The sequence below is a fragment of the Pyrus communis genome, chromosome 4 (assembly GCF_041283825.1).
Source record: "Pyrus communis isolate YQ-2024b chromosome 4, ASM4128382v1, whole genome shotgun sequence".
In the NCBI taxonomy this organism is placed as follows: Eukaryota; Viridiplantae; Streptophyta; class Magnoliopsida; order Rosales; family Rosaceae; genus Pyrus; species Pyrus communis.
Genome location: NC_142568.1, coordinates 12,947,496 through 12,972,335, shown reverse-complemented (window position 1 = coordinate 12,972,335; position 24,840 = coordinate 12,947,496). Strand labels below are relative to the sequence as shown.

At 39.4% G+C, this 24,840-nt stretch overlaps 2 pseudogenes; one reads left to right on the top strand and one right to left on the bottom strand.

The window, feature by feature from the left end:
* The first annotated feature begins 4,067 nt into the window (after window positions 1-4,067).
* On the top strand, window positions 4,068-5,347 carry LOC148697474 (uncharacterized; annotated as a pseudogene).
* A 10,762-nt stretch (window positions 5,348-16,109) lies between these two features.
* Window positions 16,110-16,594, bottom strand: LOC137721904 (protein SMALL AUXIN UP-REGULATED RNA 51-like; annotated as a pseudogene).
* Between the last annotated feature and the right edge of the window lie 8,246 nt (window positions 16,595-24,840).

Below are 24,840 nucleotides of genomic sequence, written 5' to 3'. Positions count from 1 at the left end.
CTACCGCTTCATGCCTGGATTTCCAAAGATAAATTCCTTTTTTTAATTCGTTTTTTTACTGTCAGCTTAGATTCTCATCGTTTCTGCCTTTTTGTTGTGGATTATTTTTGATTTTTTTAGTGTGTTAGGTCAGGTTTTGGGGGATTCATCAGAGATGTTAATTTCCCTTATTTGTTTTGTTTTCTCTCATTTTGGACATTCATCTCTCTTTCTGTCTGTTTGTTATCTGTTTTAAGGTCGGTTGCTTTTTTTTTTTTTTTGGGTTTTTTTAGTGTGGCTTTTTATTTATTTTTCCATGTTATAAATCTGATGGTTTTTTGTATACCAATCTTGGTTTTGTTTTTCCTCGAAAGTTGTTTTTATCTGATTGTGGGTTCGTGGGTTTTAATTTCTTTCATTTGTTTCAGGTTGCAAAGTAAGAGATTCTGACCTGAGGGTTCAGTTCAAGGTACTATTATTATTATTTTTAGTTCTTATAGTTTAATGTTTCGAACTAATGTGATGATTTGGTTGTGAAATGTGGGATATCTGTTAGGCTTATGTTGCCTATGTGATGTTCACTGTTTTTATTGCTAGGTAGAGATTCCATATACTCTAGGTCTCTAGAAAGCAACTCTTTAGTTCTACAAGAGGAATTAAATAACACATTTTTCCTGAATCCCATAAGCTTGCAAGAAGCAAAACAAGCTAAGAGTCATTTATACAATATAAACACATGAACTCTGTTCAAATTCTTACTCTTATTCTCTCTATTTTTTGGCAGTTTAGTTTGGACTCCCATCCCAGCGTCATCATTTTGGTATGCATATATGGTTCTTGGTTTGAAGAACAAAAGTTACCTTTGTTTTGAAATTGCAATTTAGTTGTTGTATGTGTGTGTGTGAGTGTTTTGTGAATTTGATTTTAGGACTAAAGTTATATTGGTTTTGAAATGGTCTTTGAAGATGATCGTGTTATTATATAAACTGCATATAATTTGGATATGATGGGAAAACTAATTAAACTGAATCTTGGTAATGATTTAGTTCTTGAGAAGTTGTCGAAAAACAAAGTTTAAATAGGAAGAACATCATCCTTACCAGATAAGTCATTCATAGCATTTCGAGCATCTTGAAAAAGTAAATGAGAGTATGATGCGATTCAATATAGTTACAAATCAACTAACTGTTAAAGGTTGAGGCTGAGCTCTAAACTATTGACTCTTTAAAAGAAAATTAAAAATTTAATGTCATTATATCAAGCTGTTACCGAAGTTCTCTCATCCTAATCCCTTGTATTCAGTTACCAGTCCATCAGAAGCTACCATTCAGACTCACAATAGAGTATTAATAAAAATGAATTAACCATGCATTCCGAAGGATAACAGAAGTAAAAACTTAGTATCTGATTTAGTGTTCTGTAGTTTGAGAACTAGGATTTTGTTGCTTTAGAATCTTTATGGGTAGTTGTATTTACTCAGAGTTCTCATTTTTTTTTACTGGAACAAATTGCTTTATTTTAAGGTTAATTAGTTACTTTCAGTTTTTTTATGAGCTTTGAATTATTGGAGCTCTGGACTGCAAATTGTTTATCGTAGCTATTTTGAATGAAGCATAAAGGTGTGGCCTTTTAGGTGATGGTGGTTAATTAGTTACTTTCAGTTTTTTTTATGAGCTTTGAATTATTGGACCTTTGGACTGCAAATTGTTTATGGTGGCTATTTTGAATGAAGCATAAATGTGTGGCATTTTAGGTAATGGTTGTTTTAGTATAACTATAAGCAGCATAACTATATTACTTGCTACTAAATGAGAGAGTGCACCTGCAATTCAAGCCCTTAACGTGTTCTTTATTTTTTTTTAATTGAAAATCATGTTTTCGTATGTGATAGCCCGTTCCGGATTTTCGAACCCTAGGGGTGAAATGACGATTTTGCCCCTAGTGTGGTTGTTTTTGGATTTTGTTTGGCAGGTTTTGGACCACACACACTTTCCCACACCCCTTCACCCTTTTCCCTGTCCTGTATCCCTGTCCCGAGCTCTCTCTCTCTCTCCCATTTCTATCCCCATATGTACGGACACACCCAAAAACCATTGAAACCTTCACAGATCGAGGAAACAAATTACATATTCGTGCTCGTGAGGTCCGTAGGAGTTCAACCATACCATTTCAAGTAAGGATACCTTCGTTTTCACGTCGAACTCGGGATACCCCGATTTGGTCACTGTTCATGCACACGTTAATTCTTGTGTTTTTGGGAATTTCAAGCTTGTAGGAAGCTTGGTGAGGTCCTTAGGAGGCTCGGGGTGGTTCGTTTGAAGGTTTTGGACGTCGGGATCGTGAGTTACAAGCTTGGCTGGAGTTGGTGGTGTTTTCCCGGCGAGATTCCGTGGATTTTAGTGCTTGAAAGTGGTATGGATTTGTTCCTCTTGTTGTAAGCTTCATTGTGGTACCAATTTTGTGAAATTTGGTTGAAAAACGAAGAACATACAAGGTTTTAAAGTTTTCCCGATTTTCCGGCGCCGGAGTCTCACCGGAGAAGATGACGGAATATTCTGTCAGTTTGGACGGAATATTCCTAACGGCGTTAACGGAATCCGTCAAAGTTAATGGAATATTCTTGACGGCGTTAACTAATGCTGTCAGTGTGCCAGGCACGTGCCTTGGCCGGCGCGTGGGGGCGCGTGCGGCGTCGAAAAATTATTTTAAAAATATGGGGATGTTCCTGAGGTTGAGTAGATCACGTTGGTGTATTCATACACCCCATTTGAGCATTGTATGAGAAGTTATTTCATGATGTTGGTTATGTGCTTTAAAATTAACGTTTTTATAGTTGTTTCGCATATAGGTGAGACCTATCCCGAGGACGAGCGCGGTTACTCGAGGCAAGGGGGTTACGACCCTTCTACATACCAATGAGTGGACTTTTGGTTTTTCGTATATACCTATACACTTATGCTTTTCCCAGAAAGTGAAATGAAACGTTTATACGTTAATATGCCATGCTTATTGTTTGCCATTTATTTACGTATTATTAGTCGCATATGTATATATATGTTTGGTGCTGCGGACGCACAGGTAAGTGCCAGGTGAGTTATGATTTATGTTTATGTTCAGTAGTGATTTGAGATGCATAGAGAGCTCATAACCTGCACCCCCGATGTTAGTGCTCCCGCCCAGAGTTGGGCACAGTCCTTCACGTGATGTTCACCTCCCGCACCACACGCTTATCTTGGATCCAAGTTAGGTGCACAGTCTTGTCGTACATACCATTTTAGGTGGTTCCGACTCGTAGGTGACCCGCGATTATTCGCCCAGCCTTCACGTGATCGTAGCACTTGAGCGTACTTATATTACACCCAGTCCTGTCGTACAGACCACTCTAGGTGGTTCCGACTCGTGTGCAGGTATAGTTAGTGAGATGGAGATTTGAGCTCTAGATTCAGCCGTACAGGTCACGTTACATAACTCCGGCTGACAGATTACATGACAGTGATTTGACATTACCTGAGCACTTGCATTTTACTTCGAGGCTTTTGGCATGGCATATTTCTGAGCATGACTTATATATATATGTATACTCTATTTTTTTGGGAAGTATACAGGTGTTACGGCGAGGGGTTAGAACTTTGTTTATGAAATGGTTTTTGAAAAGCTTTGTTTTTGCCCACTCACACTTTCTGTTTTGCGCCCCTCCAGATTCTAGTTGGCTAGCACTCTTGGTGGCTCCCCAGAAGATTTTCCCGGCATATCTGACAGATTATCACTAGTGTAGGACCACCTTTGGGTGTGTTTTTGTAGTGTTGTTTCTCCCGAACTGCATTAGATCTTCGTGCTGTAAACTTTGTTTTTACACTTACGCTTGCACCTGTATGTTCTTCTGTTGTGTATAGCTGGTTTTTATTTATTAGTACTTTTATTATTATTTTATTAGCTTCCGCACTGTGCACATGGTTACGTCACTTTCACGTGACGGCCAGCATGCCCTGATCTCGATCGGGGTGTGTCAGTTTGGTATCAGAGCCTAGGTTTCGCAATTCTGTACTTTTGTGAGTATTCTAATGGTTTTGGTGTCTTCTTTCAGAATTATGCCGCCTCGTCAGGAACCACGTCGCTCTGCTGAGCCTAGTTTCCCCGATGTAGCTCAGCTGGGGGAAGCTATTGCTACAGCTATTCATTCGGCGCTCCGCCCTCCCCAGAGGACTCCTCTGGAGACTATGTATAATTTGAAGTTGGATAAGTTCGAAGGCAACGAGGGTTTTGAGGGTGCGGAGCGGTGGCTAGAACATATTGAGAAGACCTTTCGTGTTCTGCATAATCAGGGGAATCTCCCTGTCGAGAAGTGGGTAGAGACGACATCGTGGTTTTTGGGTAAGGATTCTGCATCCTGGTGGGAGCAGGAACTTCGTTGTTTGTCTCCAGCAGAGAAGACTGATTGGGAGGTATTCAGAGAGTTGTTCAGGAGAAGGTTTGTGCCTCCTGAGTATATTGACCGCAAAAAGCAGGAATTCACTGAGTTGAGACAGGAGAAGTTGACAGCAAATGAGTACTACCGGAGGTTTACAGATTTGTGTCGCTATCATCCGGATGTTGTTGGCAATCCGGCGGAGATGCTTCGTCGTTTCCGTTTAGGCACTAAGAAGAAGTGGCGTTCGATGGCGACCACTACCCCTTGTGACACCTACCAGGAGTGTTATGAGATTCTGTTGAGAATTGAGGATTCAGAAAATATGCCGAGCGAGAGTGAGGAGGAAGAGAAAGACAGTAATCAGAGGAAAGGTGATAAGGGCAAAGGTTAGGCGTCGCTCGGACCTCGTAGGACCCAGAACTTCAAGAGGGGTGGCACTAGTTCTAGCTCTTCTAGCGGTGGCTTTAGCGCCACTGGTCAGGGTCGTGGTGGTAGGTTTGCCGGTGGTGCTAGAGGCCAGAGACAGGGTGATGTTGGTAGAGGTAGGGCCCCAGTTTGCCGCAGGTGTAATAATCGACATTTGGTGAGTGTAGGCAAGGCAGCGGTGGTTGCTTTACTTGTGGGCAGATGGGACATCGGGCTGCAAATTGTCCCCAGAGTCAGCAGAAGCCCCAGCAGACTTTCTTGCCACCACCTGCACCGATCCAGCAGATTTCTGGTCCTGGTAGTTATGGGCAGACTGGTCAAGGTGGTGCCTATTATTATCAGGGCGATGCTGTTCCTTATGCCCCGGGACAGTATCAATATCCCCAGGACCCATATTCTCAGGGTGGTTATCCCCAGTATTCTGGTGGCTACATGCCGTATCCTCCAGTTCCAGCAGGCGGGTCTCAGTGGTTTCAAGGAGGACAGACTCAGCAGGGGGAGATTGCTACAAGTAGTGTGGGGTCTTCGAGGTAGTCTGGTCAACCCAGTTAGGGGTGTGGTACGTAGAGTCGTGGTGGCCAAACGAGCAGAGGTCGAGGTGGACGGCAGCAGACCCAAGGGCGTATTCATAACATCTCTCTGCAGGATGCTCAAAACAATCCAGACTTGATCATGGGTACGTTAAATATCCTTGGTTATTTTGCTAGAGTATTAATTGATTGTGGTGCTACACATTCTATGATTTCTCATACATTTGCTCAAGTGACGCAACCTCGCCCCACACCTCTAGGGTATGATTTAGAGTTTGCTATGCCTAGAGGGGAGAGATGTATTGTAGATCGTGTGTACCCAGGATGTCCACTGATAGTGGAGGATGTTGTTATGCCAGCTGATCTTATCCCGTTGGATATTGTTGACTTTGATGTGATTCTAGGCACGGATTGGTTGCATTTCAATCATGCCAATATTGATTGTTACGGGAAAATAGTTACGTTCCATCGTCATGGATTACCTGTGCTTACTTTTGTGGGCGAGCAGAGTGGGGTGAGACATGGCGTTATTTCTGCTATGCGAGCGAAAAGGTTGTTATCTAAAGGTTGCCAGGGGTACTTAGCTCATGTGGTGTTGGATGAGGCTGTTCGTAGTAGTGTGGAGGATGTAAGGGTAGTCAGACATTTTCCTGATGTTTTCCCTGAGGATTTACCTGGCTTGCCGCCAGATCGAGACATGGAGTTCACCATTGAGTTGCTTCCATGTACTAATCCTATTTCCTTGACTCCTTATCGTATGGCTCCTGCGGAGTTAAGGGAATTGAAAGTTCAGTTGCAGGAATTAGTGGATAAGGGTTTTATTCAGCCTAGTACTTCACCTTGGGGAGCTTCAATGTTGTTTGTGAGAAAGAAAGACGGAACTTTGAGGCTATGTATCGATTACAGACAATTGAATCGGGTAACGATTAAAAACCGTTATCCATTGCCGCGTATTAATGATTTGTTTGATCAGCTTCGAGGTGCTTGTGTATTCTCTAAAATTGCCTTGAGGTCTGGATATTATCAACTGAAGATTCGTAGGGATGATGTTCCTAAGACGGCTTTCAGGACTTGTTATGGTCATTACGAGTTTCTGGTTATGCCATTTGGATTGACGAAGGCACCAGCTGTTTTTATGGATTTGATGAACCGAGTATTCCAGCCATATTTAGATAGGTTTGTTATTGTTTTCATCGACGACATTCTGGTGTACTCTAAGTCTAAAGCAGAGCATGTTCGACATTTTACCTTGGTGTTGAAAATGTTGAGGGAACACTAATTGTATGCTAAGTTTAACAAGTGCCAGTTTTGGTTAGATCAAGTTGCATTTTTGGGGCATGTCATTTCAGCTCAGGGTATCTTGGTGGATCCTCAAAAGGTGGCAGTTGTGGAGAAACGGGAACAACCGTGAACCGTCACTGAGGTGAGGAGTTTCCTTGGTTTAGCAGGGTATTATCGACGGTTTGTTAAGGATTTTTCTGGGATTGCTTTACCACTGACGATGCTAATAAGGAAAAACGTTAAATTTGAGTGGGATGATAAGTGTGAGTAGAGTTTCCAGCAGTTGAAGTATTGTCTCACTCAAGCATCTGTTTTGGCGCTCCCGGATGATAGTGGTGATTTCGAGGTTTATAGTGATGCTTCTTTGAATGGTCTGGGTTGTGTGTTGATGCAGGAGGGTAAGATGTTTGTGCCTAATAATTTGGATTTAAAGAAAGCAATTCTCGATGAAGCACATATCTCGGCTTATGCTATGCATCCAGGAGCTACTAAAATGTATCATACCATTCGACCATTTTATTATTGGCCGGGTATGAAGAGAGAGATAACTGAGTATATGAGTAGGTGTGCTGTTTGTCAGCAAGTTAAGGCGGAAAAGAAGAAGCCGTTTGGGTTGTTGCAGCCGCTTCTCGTTCCAGAGTGGAAATGGGAAAACATTACTATGGATTTTGTGTATAAGCTTCCGCGTACACATAATGGTTTTGATGGCATTTGGGTGATTGTTGATCGGCTTACTAAGTCAGCACATTTCATTCCAGTAAGGGAGAAGTATTCTTTGGGCTGATTAGCTGAGTTGTTCATCTCGAAGATCGTGAAGTGCCATGGTGTCCCTGTGAGTATTGTCTCGGATCGTGATCGAAGATTTACATCTAAATTTTGGGTGGCATTTCAAGAAGCTTTGGGTACGAGACTACTTTATAGTACGGCGTATCATCCTCAGACGGACGGACAGTCAGAGAGAACCATTTAGACGTTGGAGGATATGTTGCGATCTTCGGTGTTACAGTTTGGTGATGCTTGGCACAAGCGGTTGGATTTAATGGAATTTGCCTACAACAACAGCTTTCATTCGAGTATCGGCATGGCACCACTTATGGTAGATCTTGTCGCACACCTTTGTGTTGGTGGGCCCGGAGATTGTTGAGGAGACTACTCAAAATGTTCAAGTAATCAAGTCTAACCTGAAGGCGGCCCAGGATTGGCAAAAGAGTTTAGCAGATCGCCATGCTACTGACAGAGTGTATGAGGTTGGCGATTGGGTGTTTCTGAAGCTTTCACCGTGGAGAGGCATTGTACGGTTTGGAAAGAAAGGTAAGCTGAGTCCCAGGTATATCGGACCGTACATGATCACTGAGTGAGTTAGCGAGGTAGCTTACAGGCTGGAGTTGCCTCCCAAGTTGGCTAAAGTACATAACGTTTTTCACGTGTCCATGCTTCGACATTATGTGGCTGATCCGTCTCATGTGATACCTCCTCAACCTTTGGAAATCAATCCGGATTTGACTTATGATGAGGTACCGGTGACGATTTTAGATTGGAAGGAAAAGGTTCTGAGGAACAAGACAGTGAATTTGGTGAAAGTTTTGTGGAGGAATCATTCCGTGGAGGAAACTACTTGGGAAACTGAAGATCGGATGAGAGATTTGTATCCTCGGTTGTTCTTTGATCGCTAGGGGTTTGCTTTGTGTGGTTGTTTTGAATTTCGGGACGAACTCCTAATAAGGTAGGTAGGTTGTGACAGCCCGTTCCGGATTTTCGAACCGTAAGGATGAAATGACGATTTTGCCCCTAGTGTGGTACTTCGTTGTGTGGTTGTTTTTGGATTTTGTTTGGCAGGTTTTGGACCACACACACTCTCCCACACCCCCTCACCCTTTTCCCTGTCCTGTATCCTTGTCCCGAGCTCTCTCTCTCTCTCTCCCATTTCTATCCCCATATGTACGGACACACCCAAAAACCATTGAAACCTTCACAGATCGAGGAAACAAATTACATATTCGTGCTCGTGAGGTCTGTAGGAGTTCAACCATATCCATTTCAGGTAAGGATACCTTCGTTTTCACGTCGAACTCGGGATACCCCGATTTGGTCACTGTTCATGCACATGTTAATTCTTGTGTTTTTGGGAATTTCAAGCTTGTAGGAAGCTTGGTGAGGTCCTTAGGAGGCTCGGGGTGGTTCGTTTGAAGGTTTTGGACGTCGAGATCGTGAGTTACAAGCTTCATTTTGGTACCAATTTTGTGAAATTTGGTTGAAAAACGAAGAAGATACAAGGTTTTAAAGTTTTCCTGATTTTCTGGCGCCGGAGTCTCGCCGGAGAAGATGACAGAATATTCCGTCAGTTTGGACAGAATATTCCTAATGGCGTTAATGGAATCCGCCAAAGTTAACGGAATATTCCTGACGGTGTTAACTAACGCCGTCAATGTGCCAGGCACGTGCCTGCGTGTGGGTGATAGGAGCATATTTAGGCGACTTACTTAGCTTGTTTTCGTGCATCTATGTTGTTAATTCATAATTGTTTTAGTAGTTTAAGCCATTTTCATGTGTTTTTAGGTTCATATGGCTAAGGAAGCAAAAAGATGCATTTTGGAGCATTTTGGAGCAAAATTGGGCTTGGAATGGATAGCATTTGCTTGGAGCCAAAGTGTTGGACAAATTTGAAAGCCTTGTATGCACTTTGGACATAAAACAAAGGGCCTAGCCCAATCAAACAATCCTTTGAGCCATGCAAAACCTCTAGCCCAATCAACAACCCTTAGCCACATGCATTCACATGCATCATAACCCCAAAACCATCAAGAAACACCATTCACACACACATGCACTTACTCTTTCATCATTGCACCACCATTCACACACACATGCACTTACTCTTTCATCATTGCACCACCATTCACACACACATGCACTTACTCTTTCATCATTGCACCACCAATTCAACACATGCATTTCCACCTTCCTACTTCATCATTTCATCCACATGCACTCTCAATCATAACAACCACATTCACTCTTAAACAATCACCCACATATTCTCCCATTCCCCCTATAAAAACCCATGCATTCATACACAAAAAACACATCTCATTTTCATACACAACACATCACAAACACATCCAATCTTCCCTCATTGCCGTGAGCTACCATTCCCTTATAATCCAAACACCACTCCTCATCCATTTCCATAATTCCCCAATCCATTCAACACACCAACAACATCCCTTAGACCTTGTGCTACGACGAAGAGGAAGATAAGAGGGCCTAAACGTTCATACAATTCAAGTTTGAGTTGTTGGAATGTTTAGGTGTTTCTTTGATTCTGTTTGTTTTGTACCATGAGGAACTTCCTCTCGGCTTCATTCCATTAGATACACTCTCCCATTTCTTAAAGGATTTCGACATCAGTTTTGCTTCAAGGGTTCTTTCTTCTTAATCCTATGTTCACTCATGTTATATATTTTTATGTCAAACCTTTTGTAAACATGAAGTGTAACTAATCTCTCTCTAGGGATTCGATGTAGCCTTGCAAGATTGTCATGTAGTTAATTCGGAATTCTCATTTAATCTATCTATTTCTTGTTTCATTCTCCGATTTAATTGTGACTTAGTGTGTTGATTTTAATGCTTGATCATCATTTGAATTAACCACAGGTTGTTTAGCCAAGATTAAAGCACACATCATGCATAATCTTGGTAGATATGTGAATGAATGAAGGGAATGTTTTGCAAACATCCTGCCGAGTGTTCCCTTTGGTTTTGTGAAAGTTTCTTGTGCACTACATAGTCTTGATTAGGAACCAAAGTTGCACATCACAATTAGGCTCATGATTAGAGACATTTGATCAAATCCACACATCATATGGCTGATCATATCTAAGTGAAACAAACCCAAGAAATAAGTAGAGGGATGAGTATAATCTGACTTAACAAGCATGGACTTGGCTTAGCAATGGTGAAATCGAATCTCTAGCTTCATCTCCATTTGTGCTATCTCTTTTTATTAGCTGTTGATTCATTCATTTTGTGTTTACTTCATTTCCTTATGCTTTAATTTACAATCTGTCATTTAGTTTAATCAAAACCTAAATCCCCCTTTACCTTATTGTTCAATTTAGTTAGAAATCAATTTAGTTTATGCTTTAAAGCATTTTGAGTCTTTGGTTTGTCTTAGTGTTTTAAAGTTTAGTTTTGCATTCTTTGAGTCTAGTATAGTGTTTTAGATTGTGTTTTTAGCGTTTTTGAGTCAAATCCAAGTGATTAACAATCCCTCCTAATCCCCGGTCCAGAACGATCCCTACTTACATACTTACTACAATTGTCAAAAAGAGGGTTTAATTTGTGTGCGTATAATTCTCGCATCAGTGGGCGGCGCGTGTGGCTGTGCCTTGGTCGGCGTGTGGGGGCGCGTGCGGCGTCAAAAAATTATTTTAAAAATATGGGGATGTTCCTGAGGTTGAGTAGATCACGTTGGTGTATTCATACACCCCATTCGAACATTGTATGAGAAGTTATTTCGTAATGTTGGTTATGTGCTTTAAAATTAACGTTTTTATAGTTGTTTCGCATATAGGTGAGACCTATCCCGAGGACGAGCGCGGTCACTCGAGGCAAAGGGGTTACGACCATTCTACATACCAATGAGTGGGCTTTTGGTTTTCCGTATATACCTATACACTTATGCTTTTCCCAGAAAGTGAAATGAAACGTTTATACGTTAATATGCCATGCTTATTGTTTGCCATTTATTTACTGATTATTAGTCGCATATGTATATATATGTTTGTGCTGCGAAGGTACAGGTAAGTGCCAGGTGAGTTATGATTTATGTTTATGTTCAGTAGTGATTTGAGATGCATAGAGAGCTCATAACCTGCACCCCCGATGTTAGTGCTCCCACCCAGAGTTGGGCACAGTCCTTCACGTGATGTTCACCTCCCGCACCACACGCTCATCTTGGATCCAAGTTAGGTGCACAGTCCTGTCGTACAGACCACTTTAGGTGGTTCCGACTCGTAGGTGACCCGCGATTATTCGCCCAGCCTTCAAGTGATCGTAGCACTTGAGCGTACTTATATTACACCCAGTCCTGTCGTACAGACCACTCTAGGTGGTTCCGACTCGTGTGCAGGTATAGTTAATGAGATGGAGATTTGAGCTCTAGATTCAGCCGTACAGGTCACGTTAGGTGACTCCGGCTGACAGATTACATGGCATTGATTTGACATTACCTGAGCACTTGCGTTTTACTTCGAGGCTTTTGGCATGGCATATTTCTGAGCATGACTTATATATATATGTATACTCTATTTTTCTGGGAAGTATACAGGTGTTACGGCGAGGGGTTAGAACTTTGTTTATGAAATGGTTTTTGAAAAGCTTTGTTTTTGCCCACTCACACTTTCTGTTTTGCGCCCCTCCAGGTTCTAGTTGGCTAGCACTCTTGGTGGCTCCCCAGAGGATTTTCCCGACATATCTGACAGATTATCACCAGTGTAGGACCACCTTTGGGTGTGTTTTTGTAGTGTTGTTTCTCCCGGATTGCATTAGATTTTCGTGCTCTGAACTTTGTTTTTACACTTACGCTTGCACCTGTATGTTCTTCCGTTGTGTATAGCTGGTTTTTATTTATTCGTACTTTTATTATTATTTTATTAGCTTCCGCACTGTGCACATGGTTATGTCACTTCCACGTGACGGCCAGCATGCCCTGATCTCGATCGGGGTGTGTCATCGTACCCTATGTTTCCACCTTTAATTAAGGAAGTGGTGAGATGTTGGATCGTCTATTGAAGTGTTATCTGATTCAGTGTTTGGGTGATGCCTAAATCAGTTGTGGCTCCTACTTATTGTTCACATGTTCTCGAGCATAAATCAATAAATCTTAGAAAGAAAAAAAAAACATTTTCTTTGGTACCTGTACACAGTCGAACTTTTTTTTTCATAACTTTTTCGGGTGGTTTTTTTCTGTGATTTCAGAAATTGAGGATCCATTTGAAAGATAGTAGTACCGATAGACACTTGGACACCTATATATATGTAACTTATTGTAAATATGTTAGTCATTGTAAATGTGGTTGTGAATAGATTTTCACATGCATGTAAATATGTTAGTCATTGCAGTTTTTGGTCTTTTTTATTGAAATTGTTTTGGTCCCTGCCACTAAACTTTGATTTCTGCTATTAATTGCTACTGAAATGTGACTTTTGCTATTAATTTTTTTCCCTTCATATTTATGCTACTTTTGGATTTGATTCGAATTAAATAATGTAGTTAATCTTCGTATGAATTCTCTCTACAACAATAATTAGGGATTTCAGTTTAAATTATTATTGATTTGTTCTTGATCTGGCATTGAATCTTTCTTAATTTGGACTACAAGTGGTTCTGACGCGGAGGAGAATCTGCAAGAGGTTATGATCTTGCTGCACTTAAATACAGTTGTTCTTTAACTCATATAAACTTTTTGGTAGGGTTTAAACTGTTAAGAGTTTTATGATTTTGTAAAAGCTTTTTAGCAGCAGAAGCTTGGTCTTTTGTAGTTGCGTTATTACACTATACAACTTGAGTTGGTATGGGTTTCTTGCTAACTGATATCACTTAGGAATTCTAAAAGCAGTTGCATTTTACAATATACAACTTTAGTTAGTATCAGTTTCTTAATTAGTGGCATGGGAATTCTTAATTTAATTTTGGAAGGAGATGCGTTTAAAGTTGGTGCTATGTGATGAAGTTAGCATTATGTTTTTTATTATATACTGGTGGTGAACATTTTTAGCATATTGGTTGAGAAAGATTTTTCATTTTCTATAAAATAAATCTTCATTCTCACCATGTTGTTGATGTTTTTTGTAATTTGAGTTTATAGTGCTTCTAAATGTTGTTTTAATTTTTGGAATTTGAATAATTGTTTTAATTTCGGTTAATGCAGGATTTGAAATTTCTGATGATCATTTTTGTATTTCTATAAATTTTGAGACAAAAAAGCATGTGAAAAAGCACATTAGTCTCTTGGTATAAATCACATTAGTCTTATTATGGCTAGGATAAAAAACCATGCGATAAACTGTGGCTTTTCAATTATTTTATCATGCATCTGTAAACTAGAGGTCCGATTAAGGCAAAAGAGAAATAGAATTGCCAGAAACACAACTACATTGTCGGGTCTAAATCTTTTAGACACATTTAGGTTGATTTAGGAAAAGTTTAGGACAAAGATAAGTCTTCGTTCTTCAAAGATCAGAAAGGTGACAATGTAGTAAAGGTGTAAAAGTTTCCTAGGATGAAGCAAAAAGAGGAATACATTCAGCATTTACACACTAAATTAGGCCAAGAGTGAAAACCAACCAGCAAAGATTATGGTAATTCACTAATTTAGACATAAACCATCTTTGAGAGTGATACTCACCCATTGTCGGTTTTCCTTGCGAGCATATTTCCTACCCAAATTTTCCCAAACTGTTCTCAAATCGTTGCATCGACATATCTTTCCAACTTCTAATAGTCTCTAGTGCTAGAACATCTTCTAACTTCATTCTAAACAAATAGATTTATAAGTAAAGACTCTAAAGCAGGTAAGCAAACTGTTTAATGAAGAGGAAATTCAGAAGTAGAACCAAATAAAGCACAGTCCAACTTTCGCATACCCTCCGATGTAATTTAATATCAGAAACTGTCTCCTGAATTCAAGTTTGCCTAGAGGTTCTAATTGTGCTTGCCCATCGTGTCTTAATTTGTGCTTCAAAAATAGATAGTAATCATAACCAAACAATTGATCACGATGATGCTTTTTGTAATTTAAGTTTATAGTGCTTCTAAATGCTATTTTAATTTAGGACTTTGAATAATTGTCTTCGGAGTAGGTTTTTCCAACTTCTAAATACTGATTTACTCTTTTCTTGGTATCATTGATCCAACCAAACTAGGTTTTTGCATCATGTACTTTGGTAAATATGATTGAATGATATATTGATTCTTTTTATTATTCACGTGATGAGATGTTGCCTAGAGAATGCATCGTCTCTTGCAAAAACTTTTTTAATATCAGATTGTAGTTGTTGAGATTAGAGAGCTATTTTGCTCCTTATTTTGTAGTTATTTTTGGTTTTTTTAGTTTGTGACCTCTATTGTTTAGGGAAATTTTTGAGGTTTGTTGTTGTTACAGGGTTAGTGGTAACATATTTGCTATGTTTGTCAATTTTAGAAATTTGGATACACCGAAGGAACACTTGGAACTTTGGCTTTTTCAGGTATATTCATTTATAGCGATTTTGTAATTATGTTGTTAAAATTTTTATGCATGCTTGGATTTTAAGGGGTCACCCTTTCTTTTTGGAATTTTCTTCGCTGTCAATCAGACAATCAAGTGTCAAATTTTGCTATATCCTCAAATTTTTTATGGTGTTTGTTGAATATTGACTCTCGATGTCGGCTTAATAGAGTAGCAATGTAAATTAAATTGCTTATTTTATGGATCAATTCACCCATCTCTTGCTTTTTCTTTCATTTGGAGATAATTGTGTAAATGTGTGTTTTTGTGAGCGTTACTCATGTAAAACATGCGTTCTCAGACTTGCTACATTTATGAATGCAATTGTATTGTTGTAGCATTTTCAGTTAATTTTCTATGAATATTATTCATGATCTGAAAACCCGTAGCAAAGCGTGGGCATTCCTGCTAGTATATCCTATAATTACTGAAACGAGTCCGAATTAATAATATAAAACGAAAAGGAAGAAGAAAAGCACCCAACTTGTTGGTATACCTGGCCAAACACGGCATAAATAAGTCCAGTGCGTTTCTCAAGTACAAATTTGTATTTACTATCAAGAATACTCCAATCCGGGTGCTGTCGAATCATTGTTCGAATTTCCAGTGACCATCCGAATGCTAGCACTGAGCGTTTGACTTCCTCGCCTTGTGCGTTGGAGAATTAATAACAATAACCTGGTAGTACAAGTTTGGTTTGTTACAAGTTAAAACCGGAGTATCAAACTCTTAATCAACAAGACCCATAATTCCTGACTTATTTTCTAAGTCACCCTAACCACATGGCAGTACCTTTTTTTGTCACAATGAAAGAGAATGAAACTCTTGATTTAACTTGCTACTTAGTACTATGGTCTATTAATATTCTTTTTCATTTGTAAGTGACATGTCTTAGATTTGATTCTCGCAAAAAGTGAATTTGAATTATCTATTGTGAGCTTTAGCCCATTCCCCACTCTCTTAATATAGTTAAGATCGTTTATTAAAAAAAGAGAAAAAAAAACCTCTTGACTAAACTTACTCCTTACCTATAACCTAGTCAACCCACCCTACTAGCCTCAGAAGAAATCATCATATAAGATTGATTGAATTTTCTTATTTCCGTGTAGAAGTTTGTTCTACACACCGTGCAAAAGAACACAAAAAGAAAGATAATGCATGAATGATTACGTACTTTGAAAATTACATGAAAATTTGTTTCATTTGAGTTGCTACCTAATATCCTTGTATAACTGTAAAATTAATATTAATACATGTTCTACTACTCCTCTTATTCCTCCTTCAGTTTTGTAAAATCTTACGCAATTCCTCAGGCCTGCAAGGAACTGCAAGAGCACCCTTCTGATCAAATCCATACTCTTCCTTGGCCTCTTCCAGTAACCTCAAAATTTCAGGGTTACTCAACGACTCCAATTTAACCACAAACCTCTCTGCTTCATCCCCCTTGACAGCAAAAACTGCGAAGTGTCCTTCTTTAACGTCTCCTGGCACCACCGTTGTCATTTCCGATTCTTCGTGGAGATCATTGTGACGACGATGGTGATCGAGAGGGCCTCTAGATGCTAAGATCGAGAGACTCTTGTGCACTAGCTTCCCGATTACCAGCCTCAGCATCAGCAAACCTCGATCCTCGGCTTTCTTCGATGTATATCTGTTCTTCTCGATAGACATTGTGTTAAGTAGTAGAGCTGAAGTGGTTTATTTTTTTATGAGTGATGCAGATTGACTTCTATGGAGGAGGTATTTATAGGGAGGGTTCTTTGTGAACGAAATCAGAATAGAAAAGGAGGAAGCTACTGTTTTCAGTATGGAGCCTTTGCATGTAGTTGCGATGGACGACATGTCATTTAATGCAAACATTTGATGGGTCGCCCTCAAAGTGTTTGTACGCGGTACTCTTTTCATCCCTGAGTTTTGTTTAAGTACATACAATAACTTTTACATCATGGATAAGTTGTTATTGTGGATTTTTATGCCAATGTATAAAAGATTATTTGAACAAAAACTTATACATAATATTATATTATTAGCATGAAACGTCATGATAACGATTTCCTTATTTCATGAAAGTTGCTCTGTATAAAAGGGTTGCTATTTTATCCGTCCTATGTCGTGTTAACTTTAGAAATTCGATCAAAAGAAATGATACGTTTTTATCAAAATACAAAATATAGAAAATACACGAGAAGCAAAGGTAAGTTTAGAAATAACATGAGATTGAGATGGACATTCTATATCATTTCAAGTAGTAGCTATATTGTTTGGCTGCTTCATAGTTTTTGGAAGTAAATCGTGCACTAATTTCATTAATTTGATCAAGCTAATGTTAGGGAGACTCAATTTTGTAATTTAAGTGACATGGAAGTTGATGATTGGATTATTACTTAAGTGTTGATTAACTTGTTTACTTCTTATTAATAACATGTCATTTAATTTGCAACTGTAGTTCACAAATTTAGTCTCCCTAGCATTACCTATTTAACAATAAGAATGATTTTGAAAACATAAAATCGATTAAAAAGTCCAGCTAGGTAGTGATTTAAGACTTTGCTTACAATGTTTACATACAATCAGGACTAGTTTCTCATTTTATTTTAATTTTTAAAGACATGTCAGTCAGTCAATGTCTGTGAAAGTGGTTGGCATTTAGAAATACGATCTAATGGTATTCATCTTAATTTGTAAGTAAGAGGTCTTAGATTCGATTCTCATCAAACACGTATTTGAATCATATTATTGCTAATCCGTTGTGAGGCTTAGCCCCCTCCCCCACCCCCTTAGTGTATTGTTTGTTAAAAAAAAATGTCTATGAAAGTGGCTTATGTCATCCATAAGTGTTAGAGCAGTTATGTTTTTATTTAAATATTTAAATATATTTATCTTTTGTTTTTATTACCAATATTAAAAGTCAATTGATTTTGGCTTAAGGAGTTATCTCCCCTAAATATGAAACATGCAATTGAACCGTTTTAGTTTTAATTTTCAGTTTGAATTGATTTATGTTTTGTCCTGTTGTGGTTTTTATCCGTTTTGATTTCAATTGCCATTATTCCTTGTGGTTTTGATTTCAATTGCTTTGATTCATTACAGATTGCAATCTCAACGTATTTGTTATTATAATATATATTTATCTATACACACACACCAACATATATATAAAAAGATAGAAAGATACAAGTTATGCGGATGAAAAGAGGCTGAGAGAAAGAAAAAATAGTTTTACATATTGATTTAATAGTAACATATCGAAAGGGTGTAAGTTTGAAGGTTCTTCCGTTGTGCAAGGAAGAACCTTATCAGAAGAAGAAGGATTTGGGCTGTTTTATCCTGGGGACGACGTGGTGTTTGTGAACTGCTTGCACACTTTGTGCAGAGCCACGAAACGTCTTAAAGAGAGCGATTTAGTCCGCAACTCATCCCAAAATCATTCACCACTCAAGGCTTCTATATTTTTCGGGTAACTTCGTTCCTTTCTATTTCAATTTACAACAATAAGCATGGTTTTGTTGCTTGAATGATTTGCTGGCACGATTACATACAACCATACGAAACCTTTTATATTGATTTTTTCTTTCTATTTTATCATATCTTCACTAGTTATGGGATGACCCGGAGGAAAACTTCCATGCATGGGGAAGATATCATTTTTTATCTTTTTTACTCATTACGTGACTTAGTGTAAAGCAACATATTATATTGCAGAGATGTATTGATGCAGAAAGATTATTAAGGTGTTAAAGAAATAAGGAAGAAATGTAGAGAGAAAGAGGAATGTATTATTGTAATATTTTTCTATATGACTCAATTACATTCACTACATTTGTTATATACTAACTTTACAAGCTTGTTCACTAAGACTTGCTATAACTGCCTTAACCTCCTTATAACAACCCTACTAATCCATTGACACATGGCACACTATCTAACCATTCACTATATATTGTTAACATCCTCCCTCAAGCTCAGGAGGAGGATCACGAAGGCTGAGATTGCAACAATGAGCACGAAACAGTGGTGCAGAAAGTCCTTTAGTCAGAATATCAGCGAATTGCTCAGTAGACGAAACAAACTGCATATGAAGTAAATGTTTAGCAACCCTTTCCCGAACAAAATGAATGTCAATCTCAATATGTTTGGTTCTTTGATGCATCACTGGATTGCAGGTAAGAGCAATAGCGGACAGATTATCACAGAACATTATGGAAGGAGTCGATATGACAATCTGCAGAAAAGCAAAAATCTGCTTGAGCCAATCGATCTCAGTAGCTGTTGTAGCAATAGCGCGATATTCTGCTTCAGTAGAGGAACGAGAAACTGTTTGTTGCTTCTTGGATGACCAGGATATGGGATTATGTCCTAAGAAAGCAACAAAACCAGTTGTGGAGCGTCTGTCATTGGGATCCCCTGCCCAGTCAGCATCACTAAATGTAGTCAGCTCCATCTCACCTTTGACATATTGAAGACCATAGTGTTGAGTCCCTTTAAGATAACGTAAGATCCGTTTGACAGCCAAGTAATGAGACTCCATAGGGCAATGCATGAACTGACAGACTTGATGCACAGAAAATGCAATGTCAGGGCGTGTGAAAGTGAGATACTGCAAAGCACCCACGATGCTTCTGTATAATGCAGGATTAACAAATGGTGTTCCATCATCCTTGAGGAGCCGATGATGAGGCAAGCAAGGAGTGGCACAGGGCTTTGACAGATGCATCTCTGTCCTGGTCAACAGATCATTAACATACTTGTGCTGGGAAAGAAATAACCCTTCTGCAGTTTTTGTAATTTGAATGCCAAGGAAGTAGTGGAGTGATCCCAGATCCTTTATATCAAACTCGGCTGCCAATGCAGCAATGACTTCTGGAATTATAGCTGTTGCACTCCCTGTGATGATTATATCATCTACATAAAGAAGGAGAATGACAACCCCAGATTCAGTGTGTTTGACAAACAAAGAAGTATCTGCATAGGTTGTTTGAAACCCCAGAGAAGGCAGAAAATTAGTAAACCTCTCATTCCATGCCCTTGGGGCTTGTTTGAGACCATATAGAGACTTGTGAAGTTTGCATACTGAGGAGGAATAGATAGAGTCAACAAACCCAGGAGGTTGGGCCATGTATACCTCTTCTTGGAGGATTCCATGCAGAAAAGCGTTTTTGACATCAAGCTGTCTTAAATCCCAACCAAACTGTGCAGCTAAAGCAAGAACAAGCCTTACTGTAGTAGGCTTAACTACAGGGCTGAATGTTTCACCATAATCTATCCCTGCCTCTTGATTGAACCCCTTGGCTACAAGCCTAGCCTTGTATCGTGAGATAGTTCCATTGGCATGCCTCTTGATCTTGAAAACCCACTTACACCCCACAAGATTTCGATTTGATGGTAAGGATACCAAAGACCAAGTGTGCTGGGAATGTAAGGCTTCAATTTCCTCCTCCATAGCTTTAACCCATACAGGAGATTTCACAGCAGATTTGTAAGACACTGGTTCAATCTGGGATAAATCCACATCTGTAGACTCAGAGACCAGGGCAAGAAATGCTTTCTTCTTGACAATGCCACTCTTTGATCTTGTTTGCATAGGATGTAAGTTTAATGGAGGAATAGGAAGAATGACTTGTAACGATTCTGGGGAACACTCAGGAGCCACAGGAAGAGCAGAGGAAGTACACTGAGGTGAAGTGCCAGTAATGGGGTAGCTTGTGTCTTCTGGTGAAGGGGACTGAGATGGATCCAGTAGATATGGAGACTGGGGAAATCTGGCATTGGCAGAGGTAGGGGTAGCACGACGACTAGACACAGAAGTGGGTGATGGTGCTCCAACAATAGTATTGGTATTAGTAATAGACACTGAACTTACTGGAATTGGAGAACTAGACCTCTGGGAATTGAGATATGACTTAGAGACAAGAGAGGAATATGGGAAGTCACACTCATCAAATAGCACATGTCTAGAGATATAAGATCGCTTGGAGAGAACATCAAAGCAAATATAGCCTTTGTACTTAGATGCATAGCCCAGAAAAATGCATAAGTTGGTTTTAGGTTGCAGTTTGTTCCTAGTATAAGGTTTTAAGAGGGGGAAACATGCACAACCAAAAATCTTTAGGTGTTGAACATCTGGAACAGATTGAAACAGAACCTCAAATGGGGATTGGTTATTTATAGTGGAGGAAGGCATCCTGTTTATAAGGTAGACTGCAGTTTGACAAGCAAAAGACCAGAAGGATGCAGGTAGAGATGCAGTCTGTAACAATGTGATTGAGGTTTCAACAATATGGCGATGCTTTCTTTCTGCCAGGCCATTTTGCTCTGGAGTATAAGGACAGGAAATTTGGTGAGTGATTCCCTTGGCTATCAGAAAAGATTGAAACACAGAACTGGTATACTCCCCACCCCCATCACTTTGTAAAGTTTTAATACTGACTGCAAAGTGATTAAAGATGAAGTGATATAATCGAATAAACACAGAACATACTTCACTTTTATTATGCAAGGGAAACAGCCAACAAAATCTAGTGCATTCATCAATGAATGTCACATAGTATTTGTATCCATCAATAGAAACACAGGGAGCAGGGCCCCAGACATCACTATGCAGTATTTCAAAAGGAATTACAGATTTGGAGACAGATGAGGAAAAAGGTAACTTGCTGAATTTGCCTTGTAAGCAAGAATGACACAAAGAAGGTAATACATCAGAAGAAACTGGAATATTTGATTTTCTAAGTATAGTGGAGACAATAGAATTGGAGGGATGACCTAGTCTGCTATGCCAGAAACTAGAATGCACTTGCTGTCCAAGAAATGCAGCTTTAAACCCCTGTTGCTGAAGCAGACCTGGTCTGGATATTGGTATTGGATATAACCCATTACTACACTTCCCCTTGTACAGAATCCTCCCTGTGGCTTTGTCCTGAATCCAGAAATAAAAAGCATCAAAAATTAGGCAACAATGATTATCAAGACAGAGTCTGTGCACAGATAACAGATTCTGAGTAATTCTCGGAACAAATAATACTGAATTAAGCTTCAACTTTTGAGTAGGTGTATGAATGACAGATGAACCAGTATGTGAAATGGATAAACCTGCACCATTGGTAGTTTGAATGGTCTCTGTGGATGGGAAAGGTGTAGCCAAGGAAAGATTCTGCAAATCTGCAGTGAGATGATTTGTTGCTCCTGAATCTGTAAGCCAGAACTGCTGAGAATAAGCATTTGATGTTGGAGTGGATAATGAGGAATTGACATGCATTGCAGACATTTGAGGGGTAGTGCCAGACATAGTTGCATTACGAAAATGGCAAAATTGGGCAGTGTGGTTCTTTTTGCCACAAATCTCACATCCTTCAGCTATAACAGCCTCAGTGTTCCGGAATCGACATGTATCAGCAAGATGACCAAGTTTTCCACATATTTGACAAGTTGACTGTGAGGGAGACGCACCAAGAATCCCAGAAGCAGAAGTGGTGTAGACATTTCTAAAGTTCCCAGATCGAGAATTAGGATTATAGTTGAATTTACCTCTGCCCTTGTGCTTATTGTAACTGTTCTTGAAGTAGATATGTGGAGGATTTGTACCAGAAAACCCCGAAGACTGAGTGTTCGAATACCCTTGACTCAAATTTGCAGAACTCCCTTGATGAGAACTACCAGTATACCCGTTGGATGAATAAGACGAGTTCTTGGAACCAGATTCAGAATTCTTGGCCATCATTGCAGAAAGGAATGGTGTAACAGCAATATTCTCAACCATTGCTTCTTCAGCAAGCAACTGAGATCTCAAGTCTTTGAGAGAAATTACACTGTCTCGACCTCAAATGATGGATCTGATAGTATTATAATCCCCTGACAAGCCATTGAGAGTTAAGATGACAATATCATCATCTTCGAAATGCACTCCTGCAGCAGTCAAATAATCGCGAGCTTCCTTAATGCGCTGCAAATACTGGGATATGGAATCAGGGCCTTTCTTGATATTCTGTAATTCAGACTTCATTTGGAATATGGTGGCACGAGAAACAATGGAGAATTGTTCCTTGAGTCGAATCCACAGTTCTCGAGCACTTGTGCTGCCAATGACACAAGATACCGCTGATGGGGAAAGTGTGACAGTGATGAGCTACATCAAGGCGCGATCATGCATTTTCCATACCTTGTATTCATCTGTATCAGTTCTGGATGAAGAATCCCCAGAATCAACATCAGACTCCCCAGACCCCGACGACAAAAACCGTGCAGGACAGGGAAGAGAACCATCCAAGAACCCCATAATTCTATGGCCTTCAAGGAGCAATTGCATCTGAAAGTGCCAGGTGAGATAGTTGGACTCATCAAGTTTGACAGTAACCGACGTAGGAACAGTAGAAATAAGAGAGGTGATTGGGGATTGCAGAATTTGTAGTTGAGTGGCAGTCACCATTGCAGCTTGTGAAGGAAGAAATTCACACAGGAAATATATCAAACACTTGGCGGGCACGATTGTAAAGAGAAACAATCGTGAGATAGGGAACTTGTAGAGGCCCGAAATCAGAGAAGAACACACAAACAATACCAGAGAAGAAGAAGAAGAAGATCTAGAGCAGCGGAATGAAGAAATCCAAGATCGAGATTACTGTGCAAGCAAGAGGTGCTTAACCGGCGAATGATACCATGTAAAGCAACATATTATATTGCAGAGATGTATTGATGCAGAAAGATTATTAAGGTGTTAAAGAAATAAGGAAGAAATGTAGAGAGAAAGAGGAATGTATTATTGTAATATTTTTCTATATGACTCAATTACATTCACTACATTTGTTATATACTAACTTTACAAGCTTGTTCACTAAGACTTGCTATAACTGCCTTAACCTCCTTATAACAACCCTACTAATCCATTGACACATGGCACTCTAACCATTCACTATATATTGTTAACACTTAGGTCTCGTTTTTTTAGAAGACTTAGGTCTCGTTTGTTGTATAAAATAATTGGATGGTATTATAGAATACGAAAAGGGCGTTTGGTGAGTTTTGTTGTAAGCACCAAATTGTTTAGGCTGACTCCACCTATTTTTATGTTGTAAACTAAACCAAAACAATCATGCAATAAACAAAACACAATACAATCTAGAGTTCATCTAATATAGGAGTAATTCTCTAACAACGGAAGGCTTTATTGATTACCAACGGATACAAGAGAACTCATAAACACAAAGTACTCTCAAGTATACAATTTTATGCCTCAAAAGCTCTCTCAAAAGCTCTCCCAAAGCCATATATTCCTTCTATGGTGATGCTATCCACAAACCCATTTTTACCTCTCACATACTCCTCTTAATGTCCGGCTGTCGAATCGAATGAATTGAAGAAGATCAATAAACAAAATTAACAAGGGTATTTGAGAGGTAAAAAGAGGTGTGCGAATAACGCTACTCTTTATATTCATAGATGTCGTGGGTTTCTGTTTGGGCCCAAAATAATATTGTTGGGCCGAGTGTAGGGTTGTGCTTGGCCTAAAGCCATGTCAAAAATACTATGGGCTGCCTAATGATTCCAGGCCATTTAGCAGGGATGGTCAAGTCCTATCGCAAGAATGAGTAGTTCAGATAAGCAAAAAGGGTCGAGGAAGTCCTGGTGCAATTAGGATTCTTGGCCGACAATGAATAAAGCCCCAAAAGGGGGTGAGTTCAAAGTCCTAATGGGAGTAGGGTTGTTCGAAGCAGAGTCGGAATGAAACAAGAACTCCCAATCAGGGTAGGAGTTTAATTCGATCTCAAGAAGGAGTTGGTGCTATAAATACAAGAAATCATGCAACAATTGGGGACATTTAATTCAACACACAATTGCCCTTCGCGAAACCTCTCAAACATCTTGAGATTTTTCATTTTCTTTTTCCCGCCAACACACCTTTAGTTTGGATAAGCAGCACTGTGGAGGCAACCGGCGAACACCTTCAGTTTGG